At 39.4% G+C, this 13,017-nt stretch overlaps 1 protein-coding gene and 1 long non-coding RNA gene across 7 annotated transcripts in view; one reads left to right on the top strand and one right to left on the bottom strand.

The window, feature by feature from the left end:
• Positions 1-13,017, bottom strand: part of ATP10A (ATPase phospholipid transporting 10A (putative)) — a 182,847-nt gene that overhangs the window by 67,429 nt on the left and 102,401 nt on the right. The window lies entirely within an intron of this gene.
• Positions 6,187-12,794, top strand: LOC135971738 (uncharacterized). Its single transcript, XR_010587962.1, has 2 exons — positions 6,187-6,256; positions 12,575-12,794. It is a non-coding gene; the product is annotated as an uncharacterized lncRNA (long non-coding RNA).

Here is a 13,017-nt window from a genome sequence, read left to right as displayed (position 1 = left end):
AAACTATCCAAACTGAAATACTAAAAGAAAAAAGAATCAAAAGAGAGGATTGGTAAGTTGTAAAACAATTTCAAGAAGCCAATATTCTATTACTTAGAATCTCCAAAGAAGGGGAAGGGTATGAAGGAAAATTTGAGTAAATAATAACTGAAAAGTTTCCAAACTTAATGAAAACTATAAACCTACAGATCCAAGAATCTCAAACACCCAATTTATGAAGAAAATTACAAAGCACATCATGATCAATTTTCTTAAAACCAGTAATTAAAAAAAAAAACAACTTGCAAGCAGCTGTGTTATGTACAAAGGAACACAAGTAAGGATAAGAACAGATATTTCATTACAAACAATGCAAGCAAGACGACACTTGAGCAACATCTTTAAAGCTACAAAGTGTAAAATACGATCAATCTAGAATTCTGTACCATGTAAAGATATTTTTCAAAATTAAAAAAGGAGGGTGTAAAACAAAGATGTTTGCACATACTCAAAAGCTGAAAAAAAAAATCATCACCCACAGATCCATACCAGAAAAAAAATGATAAAGGAAGCCATTCAGGCAAAAGGAAAATATCAGTTGGAAATATGGATCTACACAAAAGAATAAAGTGCACAGGAAAAGGCAACTGTGTTTGTTTGTTTGTTTTGTTATTTGACAGCAAGCTCACCCTTAAGCTCTAGGTGACTTTAGTGCTCTTTTTATGAGCATGGGGAAGTATGTAAGACTTTTTCTTATTATCTCTGCAATATATAAGCAAAATGTATAATCAAAAATAATAACATTTGTTTACAACATACATATGATGATGATGATGACAGTACAAAGTCTGGAAGGAGAGAAATGGAAGGACTCCATTGCAAAGTTCTTTTATTATATGTGAACTGAAATAGTATCACTGAAAGGATAGATCAGGATGAATTAAAGATGTATCCAACAAACCTTGAAGTAACCTCTAATGAAGAGGTACAACTAATGAGAGAAAAAAGAAGGAGAAAAAGAAGAAAAAGGTCACAAAGAGAAGATGGGAAAACAACTAGCAAGGTGATAGGCTTAAATCTAATCATGGCATTAATCACATTAAATGCAGAAGCTTTACACATTTCAATTAAAAGGCAGAGACTCTTTAAAAAAATAAGCAAAACACTCAATTTCTTGCTGCTAAAAAAATGCACTTTAAATACAAGATGCAAATATGTAAGATTATGCTGAAACTAGTCAAAAGAAAGCTAAAATGGCTATATTGCTATCAGACAAAGTAAGTTTCAAAGCAGAGAATATTGCCAGAGATTTAAAAAAGGGCCAAAATGCCCCTAACAACAAAGCTTCAAAATAAATGAAGCAAAATTGATAGACCTGCAAAGAGAAATACACATATCTGCATTATGTTCAGAGGTTCAATAGCCCTTTCCAATAATTTCCAGAAAAAAAAATGGCATAAAATTAGCAAGAACACAGAAGACTTGAAAAACACCATGAACCAGTGTTACCCGTTTGACATCTATAAAATACTCCACCTAAAAACAGCAGAATGCACATTATTCTCAAAAGCACATAGAGCATTTAGCAAGATAGACCAATATTTTAGGTCCTAAAACAAGTGTCAACAAGTTTACCATAACTCATATTATACAAAATACTTCCCATTTGTCTGGGTAATAATTTTTTTTTGATTTGACCCCAAAAGGACAGGCAACAAAAACAAAAATCGAAAAGTTTGGTAATATCAAACTTAAAAGCTGCACAGCAAAAGAACAATTAACAGTGTGCAGAGATAACCTGCGAATGGGGAGAAAATATCTGCGAGCCATATATCCATTATTGCAAGCTATTGTTGAATAATAATGGATTAATGTCCAAAGTATGCAAGGAGCTCAAACACCCAATAGCAAGAAAACAAAGAATCAAAGTAAAGAATGGGCAAGGGATCTGAATAAACAATTCTTAGAAGAAGACATACAAATGGCCCAAAGACTTATGAAAAAATGCCCAACATCACTAATCATTAGGAAAATGCAAATTAGAACCACAATGAGATATGCTATCATACCTGTCAGAATGGCTATTATAAAAAAGACAAAAGATATCAAATGTTGGTGAGAATGTGGACAAAGGGAACACTCATATGCTGTTGACGGAAATGTAAATTAGTGCAGCCGTTATGGAAAACTATATGGAGGTTCCCCCAAAACTAAAAATAGAATTACCATATGAACCAACAATCTCACTTCTGGGTATTTATGCAAAAGATTTGAAATCAGTTTGCCAAAGAGATGTCTGCACTCCCATGTTCATTGAAGCATTATTCACAATAATGGAATCAACCCAAGTGTCCATCAACAGATGAATGAATAAAGAAAATGTGGTATATATACACAATGAAATACTATTCAGCTTTAAAAAGAAGGAAATTCTGTCATTTGCAACAACATAGATGGAATTAGACAACATTATGCTAAGTAAAATAAGCCAGGCACAGAGACAAATATTTCATACACTCACTTATGTGTGGAATCTAAAGCAACCAAACTCAGAAGCAGAGAGTAGAACTGGTAGAACTGTGGTTACAGAGGCTGGGAGTTGGGGGAGATGGGGAGATGATGGTCAAAGGGTACAACATCTCAGGTAGACCACACTATTTTGACTACTGTAGTCTAATAGTAAACTTTGGAGTCAAGATATGTGAATCTTCCAACTTAATTCTTCTCTTTCAAGATTGTTTTTGCTATATGGGGAACCTTGTAATTCTACATAAATTTGAGGATTGCCTTTTTTATTTCTGCAAAAATTCATTATGGTTTTGACAGAGATCACATTGTATCAGTAGATTGCTTTAAGTAGTATGGCATCCTAACAATATGAAATTTTCCTATCCAGAAACGTAGGATGTCTTTTCATTTATTTAAGTCATTTAAAATTTTTTCAGCTACATTTTATAGTTTTCAGTATATAAGTCTTTCACCTCCTTGCTGAAATTTCTTCCAGGTATTTTATTATTCTAGATGCTGTTTTCTCTAATTGTTTATTTTATTTTGTGATTTTTGTTGTCAACTTAATCACTTATAATTGTATAAATTTATGGGGTACAAAGTAATGGTATGATTTGTGAATACAATATAGAATAACTAAATTAAGCTAGTTAACGTATCTATCACTTCACGTACCTAAAGATTTTGTGGTAAGAACGTTTGAAATTTACCCTCTAGGTAATTTTGAAATGTATAATATTCCATTACTAACTATATTCACCACACTGTGCAACAGAACTCAAAAAATGTATATTTATTCCTCCTGTCTACCTGAGATTTTGCTCCCTTTGACCATCACCTATCTTCCTATCTCCCCCATTCCCCAGCCTCTGTAACAACAGTTCTACTCTCTGCTTCTGAGTATGATTGCTTTGGATTCCACATGTAAGTGAGTACATGGGATATTTGTCTTTCTGTGCCTGGCTTATTTTACTTAACATAATGTTGTCTAACTCCATCCATGTTGTTGCAAATGACAGAATTTCCTTCTTTTTAAAGCTGAATAGTATTTCATTAAGTGTGTGTATACCACATTTTCTTTATTTATTCATCTGTTGATGGACACTTAGGTTGATTCCCTGAGACCCCCTGAGGAACACAGGAAAAGGCACCCCTAACTGCACCCCCGAACAAGTCACTCTTAAGGGCAGGGCTGCAATTTTTGCTCCATTTTTCAGAACTTCTTGTGCTTAGTTCCATAAAAGACTTGAGTCAAGTTCCCAAGAATATGGCTGAACAGAAGTGTACATTGCCCCCCATCCGTGGCTAGCATAAATAAAGGGCTGAAGCTTATATATATATGTTAAAGACAGGGTCTGTCACCCAGGCTGGAGTGCACTGCCGTGATTAGAGCTCACTGTAACGTTGACCTCCTAGGCTCTAGGGATCCTCCCACCCTAGCCTCCCAAATAGCTATGACTACAGATGTACACCACCGCACTCAGCTAATTTTTTGTTCTTGTACAGACAAGATTAAAAAATGCTGTAGAGATGGGAGTCTTGCCATGTTGCCTAGGCTGGTCTCAAACTCCTGGCCTCAAGCAATCCTCCTGCCTTTGCCTTCCAACGTGCAGAGATGACAGGTGTGAACCACTGTGCATTCATGGGCTGCATTTTTTTATTTTGTTTGTTTTGTTTTTGTTTGTTTGTTTTTTTAGATGGAGTCTCGCTCTGTCACCAGGCTGGAATGCAGTGGCATGATCTCGGCTCGCTGCAACCTCCGCCTCCTGGGTTCAAGAGATTCTTCTGCCTCAGCTTCCCGAGTAGCTGGGACAGCAGGTGCGCGCCACCATGCCCAGCTAATTTGTTTGAATTTTTAGCAGAGATGGGGTTTCACCGTGTTGGCCAGGATGGTCTTGATTTCTTGACCTTGTGATCCGCCTGCCTTGACCTCAAAAGTGCTGGGATTACAGGCGTGAGCCACCGGGCTGCAGTTTTAAAGGGAACTGACAGCAGTTGTCATAAGTGGTTACTACTGCAGGAGGGCGTGAACTCCAGCTTTTGGAATTCACAGATTTAGATCCGTGTGTTCTTTTTTCTTACACACATAGGTAAGACAGCCTTAGGTGTCTGGGTCAGACAGAAAATGGAAAATCGTTGGCTAAGTTGGTCAAGGCGATCTCAGAGGCAAAGTTATCCCGGCCCTGAGAGACCCAAGATCCAACATAAAAGTGGGATCCCTCGTTTCTCACGCTCTAAGTACTTGCCTTCTTGCAGACCTGCCTTTTTCATGTATATTTGGCCCTGTAACCTGCAAATATTTACAGAAGTGGAAAAATCTTACTAAAGATAATTCAGAATTACAACAGCCATTATGTAAAACATTCCAGATGAACAAAACTATTTATTGAAGAAATGTACCTGAGTTCTGGGCTCCACAAATTGGGCAGAGGGAATGGGATTCTTACTGGTATTCAGGATCCTCAAAGAGATAACAGGATTCCAAAATAGCCTTTTATAAAGATTCACTACAAAAAGCTAATGAAAAGCTAAAAATGCAAGAGATTCCCCATACCCTATCCTACTTTGTCTGAATATTCATGGTCTACTCCTGAATATTCATAGGCTAACACTCTGTCTGAATTGCCTTTTTCCTTTGAAATAGCAGTTAAACAGTTTCCTTATAAGAACTACCCAAAAATTCAGGAGATAATCCCCAACGGACTTATACTCCCTAGACAGAAATAGAGCCAGGGCCATAGTTCAAACACTTCCTAAACCTAGGAAAGACCTTTGAAAGTTTTCTAAATAATTCAAGGTCTTAATTGTGACGTATGACCTCTGGATACCTGACCGCTACCAACTAATACACGTGTTGGTGGGACCTGGGGAGGCCCAAAAGTGAATGAAAGAGGTACATTGATATTTTCTGAGAATGAGAGGAACCTGAGAAGCCTCACTGGACTGCTTATGGGCCAGGCAGTGCTGAAACAGCACAAATTAGCTTTTGAGAGCCATTCCCAGAGTGTTTCAGCTCCATGGTAACCAACAAGCTAGAATGGTTTGGGGACTGCCCTGGAGCACTTTCTAATAGATGACCCCTAAACAACAGTTTCCAAAACATTGTTGCCACTTGTGCAAACAACCAGGACACTAGAAAAGGGCTGTCTCAAAGATTCCCAAGAAAGCCCCTAAGAGCAGTCTGCCCAGCCTCTGAAAATGGCCTCCATGTTAACCACCAGGACAAATGGGCCTCTGAGGGAAGCACCAGGAGGCTTCTACCTAATATTCTTTGCCCATTCATTAGCAGGCTCTACCCCCTAAGGCAATAATCTAATTAACAAACAAAGCTGAAAAGTCCACCTCTGGAACTAAACCTGTCTTTAAAATACAATTTTCTGACATTCAGTTAGCTAATTTTGAAACTCTTTGTAAAAGAAATTTGCATCTATAAAGGAAACCTCCATTTGTAAGGGTGTCTCCTTCTCTGTACTTAAACCACTAGAAAGTTTTACTTTGGGAAAGACATCGGCTCAACATTTACATGACAAACCTTACCTTTCTTTAATGTACATTTCCTGCCCATCTTGCCTTAACTGGGCCTTTACCCCTTCTTTGTTTTGGCAAATGATAAGTTCCGTTCATCGTTTACCTTGTTTCATTTGGGAGCCATCCCTTTGAGAGTGCAAATTTAGGGTTGCCTAGCTAGCAATTGTTGAGGACAATGGAACAGGGAAGCAGAAGACTGACAGTCAAAGGAAGGAGAGAACACTGGCAAATGAAGAATCTTGTAAGATCTGCTTCTATTTGTGTGTCTGTCTATATGTCTGTATGTGTTCTATGTATGTGATATTTCCCTGCCAAAATATGTGAGAGCTCTGATTAATTGGCTTAAAGAAAAGTGAGTGCTGGCCGGGCGCGGTGGCTCACGCCTGTAATCCCAGCACTTTGGGAGGCCAAGGCGGGTGGATCACGAGGTCAGGAGATCAAGACCATCCTGGCTAACACGGTGAAACCCTGTCTCTACTAAAAATACAAAAATTAGCTGGGCTTGGTGGTAGGCGCCTGTAGTCCCAGCTACGCGAGAGGCTGAGGCAGGAGAATGGCATGAACACAGGAGGCAGAGCTTGCAGTGAGCCAAGATCGTGCCACTGCACTCCAGCCTGGGCAATAGAGTGAGACTCCATCTCAAAAAAAAAAAAAAAGAAAGAAAGAAAAGGAAAGTGAGTGCTTAAATCAAATACTCTATCAGAAAGAAACAACAACTCAAATGACTTTTGATTCACATTACCTGGGTAAATCTTTGGTAAACAAAACTGGTTTAATATTGCTGGTTTAATGAAAACAGTTGTGTCTTCTCGTCAGCAAAATACCCGTGTATTTAACTTTAGGGTTTTTGCTTAGGTGCTAACATTTGCATATTGTAAAAATGGTTCACAGGGAAAACTTGAGATGATGGCTAGTTTAGTTCAATGTCTCATAAAATTTTCATGAACAGCTCAAATATAACTGTTAAAATGAGTAAATTAGGTACATTCAAACAGCTATAAATATTTATAAATGAATTCTTCATAGTTTAAAAAATCTTTTTGGTAACTTAAAACCTTAAAATGAAATTAAGTAATAGATACTCATTAAATGTTTAGGTCATTTCTTGATAAGTTAAAATACTAAGCATTCATCATTAAGCATAAGTTAAAAGTTTATATACTTTGACATCTTATTTTTATATGGTAGAGAGTAGATAAATATATTTGGGTCTGTTAGTAAACATAAAACAATTGTTCTGTGAGGAAGTTACATGTTTCCAGTAATTATAAAATGTAAATTCATAAAATGTTAGTATGTGACAAATAAAAATTGCATATTTCCTAGGTTTTCACAAATCATAAAGGTTAAAATTTAGAGGTTAAAATTCTAATTAATATATCTAATTAGAACTACTAGAGAAAAGGAAAACAATTTTGTATGCAAAATGTACAAAGAAAGTAAGATGTGTTTTTGGTGAGAAAAATCTTGAGAAGATAGGTGGATATATTTTATGTTAAAAAAGAGCAATTCTATCTAATTCAAAAGTTATTCTGAGATTTTTAAATCAAAATACAGATTTAAGAAGGAAATAGAAAAAAGGCAGAAAGGAGCAGTAAATAGGAGAGATGGGAAAAATGGTATAACTATGAGGATTTATTTTTGGTAAAAAGATTAAAAAGTTGAAAAAAGTAATTTATTTCTTTTGCATGAGAGGTAACTTTGTGTGGTGAAACTTGTTAGAGATGAGTTCTAAATTTCTTTTCAAAGAGTTAATATGTCAGTATGTTCAATTCTTTGCCTTCTACTTTTAAACTTAACATCCTCATAAAGCAACCTTTTTCGATTACCTACACCACCCTGACTCATTCTGAACACCTGCTCCACCCTAACTCATTCCAATTACCTGCTACCTGCTCCGCCCTCACCCCATCATTCTCTTTAAATTAGCCAATCGGAATTAGCTTAGCCTGTGCAGTCTAACCCTAGCCAATAGGGGAATCACACAGCAGCAGGGGCCCCGTGTGTCAGGGACAAGAACCCCTTCCCTTCCCTTGTCCAAATGTGCACTCACCATTGTTCCATCTGTAAGGGCACACCCTTCTATACAGAAGTAACTTGCCTTGCTGAGAATTAAAAGGAAAATTTTATTTTCGAGTGCTATTTCTTTTGCAGCACCGAAACTTTATATATAACAATATATATAACAAAATGATAAAGGGAAAAGGCAAGTAAATTTTTATCCTCAGGTAGAAGGCATAGGACAAAATGGAAGGTTTAAGCAAGATGTAGGTTTGTGCAAGATTAACCTCATGAAAAGAATTTTATGTGTGATCAGATTGACTAAAATTAGAAAATTTAAGTTTTTAAAAAACTGAGCATTAATACGAAAAGTACACTGACGGGAGGGAGGAGTTTGAGCCTCTGTGTTAGAACAAGGTTTTCTTGGAGCATTGCTCTGCCCTTAATAGAAAACTGTGGGCCGGGTGTGGTGGCTCAGGCCTGTAATCTCAGCACTTCTGGAGGCCGAAGGGGTGGATTGCTTGAGACCCAGAGTTCGAGATCAGCCTGGGCAATATGGTGAGTTCCTGTGTCTACAAAAAGTTTTTAAGAAAATTAGTCAAGCATGGTGGCACATGCCTGTAGTCCCATCTACTCAGGAGGCTGAGGTGGAGAATCGCTTGAGCCTGGGAGGTGGAGGTGGCAGTCAGCCAAGATCACACTACTGCACTCCAGCCTGGATAACAGAGTAAAACCCTCTCTCAAAAAAAAAAAGTGAAATGTTTTTCTTTACCTTTTAGGTAACTGGCCTAGGAAACTGATTCTATGTTTAATCAAGATAATTTCTTGTGCTTTGTGTCTTTGAAATCTGACACTTTGGTTTTATTTCATAAGATCTATGTTCCTACCTGACCATGTAATTTTTTGTTTGTTTGTTTGAAATGGAGTCTCGCTCTGTCGCCAGGCTGGAGTAGGTGGTGCGATCTCAGCTCACTGCAACCTCTACCTCCTGGGTTCAAGCAATTCGCCTGCCTCAGCCTCCTGAGTAGCTATGTAATTTAAACCTTGGATATTTGACAAACTTTTCAAAAAATTTTTGACGCAAATTAACTTTAGGACATTCCAGAAAGCCCTGGAACTTCTGAAAGGAACTGTAAAAGAAAGCGATTAAGCCAACATGGGCTTATCGAATATTTTAAATTATATGGGAAGCACTGTCAAAATATGGAATGATGTTTAGCCTTCGAGTTAGTTATATGGATGTGTTATTAATAGATGTTCCAAAATCATATAAAGTTCCTGGAAATCTATGTCTTCGTATAAATGCTATCAGTCATAATTTTGGTTCACGAATAACCAAATTTCTTTGTCAACTGCATTGCCATGGCCATTTTAAGCCTTGGTGTTCATAGTAATTGCTTTATTCAGATGCCTTTCTGAAAGCTTCTTGCAAGCACTGACAGTCTTAAAGTGTTATGTCTTCAGGGCAGTTCATGGAAAGAACGGAAAGAATGAAAAAACTCTGACAAGTATATAATTTCTAATAATTTTGAGTTCATAGCATTGGGCTGAATTTCCAAAACTAGAATGAAGAAACTGATGGGTTTGTACTAAGCAAGATCACAGCAGGAACTAATTACATGAGGCTGGGCACGGTGGCTCACGCATGTAATGTGAGCATTTTGGGAGACTGAGGCAGGAGGATGGCTTGAACACGGGAGCTTGAGGCTGCAGTGAGCTATGATCATGACACTGCACTCTAGCCGGGTGACTGAAACATACATACATACATACATAAAACATGTGCCTACCGTATGTTTCAGTCATTCCACCTCTGGATTTATCTAAGAGATGTGACTGAGAGAATGAAGACCATGTCTTTGCAAAGACTTTCGTATGAATTTTCATAGCATATTTGTTTATCACAACCAAAAACTGTAAACAACCCAAATGTCTATCAACAGATGAATGAATCCAAAAGATATATAGTTGAGTTATACTATATATCTCAACCAAATACTACTCGCAATAAAAAGAAACTATGAATACCTACAACTTGGATACATCTCAAAATATTTACACTGAGAGAGAAAGGTCAGACAAAAAAAAAAGGACACACTGTATTATTCAATTTCTACCTCTTAAAAATTCGAAATAATCCACAGTGCCTGAAAGAAGATCAGTGGTTGTCTGGGGCCGCTCTCGGTACCAATTTACTGTATGAGTCTGTTCTCACACTGCTAATAAAGACACACCCAGCCGGGCGCGGTGGCTCATGCCTGTCATCCCAGGACTTTGGGAGGCCGAGACGGGCGGATCACGAGGTCAGGAGATCGAGACCATCCTGGCTAACACAGTGAAACCTCGTCTCTACTAAAAATACAAAAAATTAGCCTGGCGTGGTGGCAGGCGCCTGTAGTCCCAGCTACTCGGGAGGCTGAGGCAGGAGAATGGCGGGAACCCGGGAGGTAGAGCTTGCAGTGAGCCGAGATCGCGCCACTCACTCCAGCCTGGGCGACAGAGCGAGACTCCGTTTCAAAAAAAAAGAGACATACCCGAGACTGGGTAATTTATAAAGGAAAGAGGGTTAATTGACTCACAGTTACCACACAGAGTCCCCACAGGGGCAGCTCCTAGTGGAGCTGTGAGAAGAGGGCCGAGGTCCTCCAGACCCCAGAATGGTAGATCCACCGAGAGCTTGCGCTAAGCGCCTGGAAAAACCACAGACACTCAAGGCCAGCTGTGAAAGCAGCCAGGATTGGGGCTGTACCCTGCAAAGCCACAAGGGTGGAGCTATCCAAGGCCGTGGTAGCCCACCTCTTGCATCAGTGTGACCTAGATTTGAGACATGGAGTCAAAAGAAGTCATTTTGGAGCTTTAAGATTTAATGACTGCCCTATGGATTTTGGACTTGCATGGGGCCTGTAGCCCCTTTGTTTTAGCCAACCTCTCCCATTTGAAATGGCTGTATTTACCCAATATCTGTACCCCTATTGTATCTCGGAGGTAACTAGTTTGCTTTTGATTTTATAGTCTCATAGGCAGAAGGGACTTGCTTCGTCTTGAGTGAGACTTTGGACTTGGACTTTTGGGTTAATGCTGGAATGAACTGAGACTTTGGGGGACTGTTGGAAAGGCATGGCTGTGTTTTGAAATGTGAGGACATGAGATTTGGGTGGGGTGGAATGATATGGTTTGGCTGTGTCTCCACCAAAATCTCATCTTGAATTGTAGCTCCCATAGTCCCCACATGTTGTGGGAGGGATCCAGTGGGGGGTAAATGACTCAGGCGTCCGTTTCCCTCATGCTGTTCTCGTGACAGTGAGTTCTCACGAGATCTGATGGTTTTATAAGGGCCTTTTCCCCCTTTTGCTTGGCACTGCTCCTTCCTGTCACCATGTAAAGAATGACGTGTTTACTTCCCCTTCAGCCACGATTGTAAGTTTCAACAGGCCTCCCCAGCCATGCCAAACTGTGAGTCAATTAAACCTCTTTCCTTTCTTAATCACCCAGTCTTGGGTATGTTTTTATTAGCAGTCTGAGAGTGGACTAATACAGGAATGCAGTGGCACAATCATGGCTCACTGCAGCCTTGATCTTCTGGGCTCAAGCAATCTTTCTGCCTCAGCGTCCCGAGTAGGTGGGACTACAGGAATGCACCACCACGCCCAGCAAATTCAAAAGAAAAATGTTCGTAGAGATGGTGTCTCACTGTGTTGCCAAGGCTGGTCTCAAACTCCTGGGCTCACGTGATCCTCCCGTCTTGGCCTCCCAAAGTGCTAGAATTACAGGCGTGAGTCACTGTGCCCAAGCCTATTTATTTATTATTTTAGAGACAGGGTCTCACTCTACGGTGTGGGCTAGTGTGTAATGGCACAATTGTAGTTCACTGCAAACCAGAACTCTTGGGCTCCAGGGATCCTCCAGCCACAGCCTCCTAACCAACTACGATTTGGCATGTGGCACCATGCCCAGCTAATTTGTAAATTTTCTGTAGAGACAAGGTCTTGCTACGTTGCCCAGGCTGGTCTTCAACTCCTGTCCTCAAGTGATCCTCTCACCTTGGCCTCCCAAAGATTTGGGATTAAAGGCATGAGTCTGGCCAAATTATACATTTTAAATATGTGCGGTTTATTTTACGTCAGTCAGACCTCAATAAGGCTGTTTAAAAAATGAAAGAACGGCTACAGTTTTCAACCGATAATTAACTAACGATGCTTTTTTTCAAGTGGCACAAATTTTCCCAAACTTTTGATTTTCTGAAAGACTTTTACTGAGCAGCTAAAAACAACCAGTTAATGAACTGCCTGTCTTTAAGAAACTACTGTCATCTGACTTATCCAAGGCTATTTTCAACTTAGGGAAAGCGAAGCTTATTTTTGTAAGAAAATAATTGCTCCTCCACCTGCAATTCATTCTCGAGCAAAATTAACCTGCTGAGAATAAGGGTGTTATTTTACATCCCTAAATTGCTTGCCCATGGAATTCTTGAAATAAATTATTTTCAGTGGGACTGGGCATCCTTTTAATTCTAGATCACTAATTTAACATCCGCTCATCTGTTTGTCTTGAATATCAGCAACCAGTGAGTCCGACTCATCCCAGACGACAGCAGATGGCCAGGCTCCTCCCCCTGCATCCAGACTCACTTCCTCCTGGTGAAGTTGGCTCTCCAGCATCCCTTCCAGCACTGGGCTCCCAGAAGGACGCCTCTGAGGCTTCCATGCACATGATTGTTAATTTTATGTGTCAACTTGAGTGGGCCACAGGGTGCCCAGATTAAACATTGTTTCTGTGAATGTCTGTTCTCGCTCATTATTTGGGAAAGCTGGAGGAACACTGGCTGCAGGTTAATGAAGACCAGGACACAGCAAGACACTGATTCTGCGGCACCTGCTGTAAAATGATTCACTCCAGGAAGCACAGGATCAGTGCAAATAAGTGCTGTTAATAATTAACTACTTTGCAGATGAAAGCTGGCCAGCTATAAGCTCCTCCCCTGTGGATCAATCAACAGGCAAT

Source organism: Macaca fascicularis, chromosome 7 (genome assembly GCF_037993035.2).
Source record: "Macaca fascicularis isolate 582-1 chromosome 7, T2T-MFA8v1.1".
In the NCBI taxonomy this organism is placed as follows: Eukaryota; Metazoa; Chordata; class Mammalia; order Primates; family Cercopithecidae; genus Macaca; species Macaca fascicularis.
This window is presented reverse-complemented; position numbering and strand designations above follow the sequence as displayed.